The sequence below is a fragment of the Rhododendron vialii genome, chromosome 1a (assembly GCF_030253575.1).
Source record: "Rhododendron vialii isolate Sample 1 chromosome 1a, ASM3025357v1".
NCBI classification, from domain to species: domain Eukaryota; kingdom Viridiplantae; phylum Streptophyta; class Magnoliopsida; order Ericales; family Ericaceae; genus Rhododendron; species Rhododendron vialii.
The window spans coordinates 2,393,368-2,397,697 of record NC_080557.1 but is presented as its reverse complement, the minus strand read 5'-3'; the positions used below and the strand labels follow the sequence as shown (position 1 = coordinate 2,397,697).

General features: G+C 40.7%; 1 long non-coding RNA gene across 1 annotated transcript; it reads right to left on the bottom strand.

Moving 5' to 3' along the window:
• Nucleotides 1–1,192: 1,192 nt before the first annotated feature.
• LOC131335442 (uncharacterized) lies at nucleotides 1,193–4,004 on the bottom strand. Its single transcript, XR_009202518.1, has 2 exons — nucleotides 3,932–4,004; nucleotides 1,193–3,445 (listed from the first exon to the last, which is right to left on the bottom strand). It is a non-coding gene; the product is annotated as an uncharacterized LOC131335442 (long non-coding RNA).
• Nucleotides 4,005–4,330: the final 326 nt, after the last annotated feature.

Genomic DNA, 4,330 nt, shown 5'->3' with positions numbered 1-4,330 from the left:
AGTGTTTTTCCTTTTCTCGATGTACCCTTATTGAGGTTTAATAAATATCTTTTTGCAGATCAAAAAAAAAAACTCTTGGGGCTGATCCTCCTTCTGTTTCTATGGGTGTTGTCACTGCTGTTGTCCTTGCTCATGAACTAATTTGGCCAGATTTTTCTAATGCTACTGTGATACGTTCTGAGGTTGAATGCTGGTTCTTTAGCAGCAGTTGAATGTTGGTGCTGTAGCTGCTGTTTGTGAGGTGGCTTGCATGGATTGGGTCTGATATAGATACATCAGTTGCTGCGGCTGCAATTTAGGGACTATATTATCTTTTTCCATTGTCTGGCTATGTATTCAAACCGGAAATGCCGGGGAAACACCTCTCGGCCACTCCCCAGATGCTCCTCGATCTCTCACAAGCAGTGGGCTCCACACATCTGCGGGCTCCACTACTTGTAAGAGAGGAGTGTCTAGGGAATGGCCTTGAGGCGTGTCGGTAGCATGATATTCAAAGTGTGGGTAAGGTGTGTACTTTTGTATGTTTACCATTCTTCTCTGCTTGGCTCCTTGCCAACTGGTCGGTGCTCCCTCCCGTCCCCCGGGTTTGAAGTGGCATATGGTTGTCGAGTGGTTCACCGGGCGTCAACTTTGTTGGGACGCTACCTCTCATAGTGATGCTTCTTGCTTTTTTTCTTTAATCTTTGTGAATTGTTTCCAAAGATTAATTAATTCCTCTTTTTTGCTGTTTTAAAAAATAATTTGTACAAACAAAGGCAATGCTCGGGGGTTTGCATCTTTGCCTTTGTTATCAATTCGTGAGGGAGGCTGTGACCACTTTTGTAAACTTTGCTAGGGATGTTAGTGCAAATTTTGAGAATTTTTTTTTAATTGAGTTGAACGTTTTGAATAAGAGACAGGGGAATGATTTTCACGCTCCAAAAAAAGCCTAAAGTGCTCCACCTTTTGTCTTCATTAGACAAACTTCCTGCATTTTTTTAGTTTTTCGTCAAATTTTTGTGGATTCTTACTTCGTCATGACGAGAGAAATTTAAAAAGTAAAAAATTACGGTCGAAACCCAATTTTTTTGAATAAAGACGAAAATAAGCTAATAATCCTAAATATGAATAAAATTCCAAGAAACTTCAGAGACACAGTTTTTTTTTTTTGAAAGCAAGCAAATCCCATAGATAAATCAAACATTACACATTATTTTGAAAGCATGCAAAATCCATAGATAAATCAAAACATTACACCTTGTTCAAGGCTGCCCTAGCTATACCATGAGCAGCAGCAACAAACATCCGTTCTAGGAAAATTGATAACTTTTACAACATATACTGATAACATAATTGAACAAAATCCAAAAGAGCATGGCAAAGCAAAGTGGAAGCAGCTGACCACTCGAGAAGCCCTTTGACAAACTCCAAGCTATCTGTGCAGATACAGACCTTCAACCCTCTTTTAATTCTCCTTTGCCCACTGCAGAGCCATGATGCCAGCTCTAATTTCCACCAAAGTTGCTGAACAGGCATCTCCGCCACTTGCTGAGCAGCGTCTATGCCTTGACTCTTCTTTGTAACTCAAGCAGCAGCTCCGCGCATTGATTCTGCACCCCAAGCCTCATCCATCCGTGACGAAGTGTCATGCTCCAGTCAAATCCACCTCCTCATCCACAGAGTTGAAGGTATAGGAGATCTCTGATTCCCTCCCTAATTGTTTCCCCTTAAGACACCCAAACCTCTCTAATCTCTGCTTGCCGCTTCTTTTCTGGATTGAATTTAAGTTGCAAGGCTGCAAATCTGGCCATAGCATCATCCAAACTAGCCAATTCCCCTCGAAAGGCCATATCATCGGGACTGCACGGATGAACCACAATAAGCATACTGAATCCCACATCACTTTTATATAGGGGCCTCCCTAATCCATCCTTCCAGCCACTCCTCGACTGGGACAGGCCTTCCACTGTCAAAATCAAATCCCAGATGGGACGCTCTCCATAATCGCTTTGAAAAACCACATTTGAAGAACAGGTGTTCCATCGTTTCCACCTCAGTCTTGCACAGTGGGCACTCCAAGTCTATATCCATTGATCTTCTTCTCAAAACATCTTTTACTGCCAGAATACCATGCACTACCTTCCAGATAAAAAGCATAAATTTTGGAGGAAAGCCAAGAGCCCAGACTTTACCCCCAAGAACTGAACGCATTCTGCCTCCTCTGAAGATCCTCCAAGAATTTGATATAGAACTGATGGAAATATGCTGTTTTGACCGAGAATCCTGAGCACTTTCAAGACGCAAGTACAGAGCTAAGAGTTGCCGAGCTATCTCTTCCGGGAAAAGAGTCTTTACTAGTGGAGCCCCCCATTGCTTAGAAGAACCATCAAACAGACCCTTTACTTTGAAGTCTGAGAAAACATGCTTAAAGTCACGCCCAACAAAGATTTGCAAACCTTAGGAATCCGTTGGTCTTTGAGAACTCTGATTCCATTCCCATTACCGATTCTCCACTTTAAGCCCTCGATCAGAAGATCTTTTCCTTACATAAACACTACTCCAACCCCAAGGAGCCAAAGAGTTCACTTGGGTTATCAAGGAAGTCACTCATTTGACTATACTTACCCAAAAGAACTGATGCTAAGAGGGAGTCAGGTTCCTTCAAAATTCGCCAAGCTACTTTTGCAAGAAGAGCTTGATTGAAACAAGCTAAATCGCATAATCCAAGACCCCCTAAGCTTTTGGGTTGACAGCATACATTCCACCTTTTCCATATGATACCCGATTTCACCCCTCCTTTCCACAAAAAATTAACCACAATGGATTTTATCTTTTTCAAAAAATACACCAGAGCTCTAACTACAGATAGGAGACACTCACTTTTGTTTAAAGGCAATTCACGTAACTGAAGACAAGCAGACACAAGGAACCAAATTTTATTCTGCCAAAGGTCTCCCTGTCATGCATAAAAGCAGCAAAAGAAGTTTTTGAATAAAGATGCTCCACAGAGAGAGAGAGAGAGAGAGAGAGAGAGAGAGAGAGAGCCTCAATAGCTCTGCTTAATTATATCTAGGGGCTGTTTTATTTTCTCCAATTTTATTGTTTCTTTTTGACAACCAAATGTTTGGCCCAGCTTGCGCACACCTCGACTAACGTGTGAGAAAATAGGAAAAAGAGAGCTCTGGTCAGATGCTCAGGCTGGCCATCATACATAATTGGATGAGATAGAAGTGCAATGGGGTGTTGTTTTGAAGGGTCGCATTAGGACTCGTTCAAGATGAGATACATCAACTCTAACATGACATACAATTGCTGGCACGAGCGGAACAAGAACTTCTTCTATTCTAAAATCGAGAGAAATCAATTTCCTAATGCGAAAAAGTGAAAATCAGGAAAATGGAAGGCCATCTTTATCCATCCTCATGAATGTTTGACTCATGTACTCTGCATCGTTTGCTTCTATTGCCTGAAATAACAAGAGAAATGCATATAGGACACAAGTATGCCAATCTCTATCACCATGGACAATAGCTAATGATCACCAGATCCAAATCAAAGCAAATTAAGAAAACACACACAATACACAGAAAGGAAACCTCTCAAAGATTTGAAACTTTAACGAGCTTCAAAAAGTGAAGGTTTTACTCTCCCTCTTTTCTTACTTGTTCCTATCAATTATGTATGTAGAAGGAAAACCGGAAGTCCAAACCGAAAGCAATCATTTCGATTCTAGCAAAAACCAGCTCGTAGAGTAATACACAAAGTTAAAGTAGTTGACAATTGCATCAATTTAACCATGCAATGGAGCAAGAAATTCTTTGTGGTCACAGATTAAAACTCAGGTGACCATGAAATCACTCTCATATAAACACAATTGTTGTCAGACGAGGAATGGAGTAGAGAGAGGTATGCCAAGAACAATGAAATCTATACATAATTGAAATTAGCTTACTGGGTATCAGTTAGGGTTGAAGGATCAGTTAGGGTTGAAGGATGGAAGATTAAAGACTGACCTCTTCGTCGGGGACGTTCCTCCGTCGTCGGAGTGAATTTATACTTCATTCTTTGATGAAATGGGTTTGATACAGTGTGGCCAAAATTATTTTCATAAAAAAAAATTCACTCAAATCATGTCCGATTGTGGATCAATCAGCATTAGATTAACATGAGCTTGAACATGTTTTATCTTCTTGATGAGATCTACAACATGAACCCTTTCGATCACCGAGATAAATCGAACTGAGATCACAATTTGGAGAATTCTAGTCGCAGTTCCTACAGAGCATTCTTGCGAAGTCTTTTGTTAAAATGGGTCTGATACGGTGTGGCAAGATTTATTTTCGAAAAAACA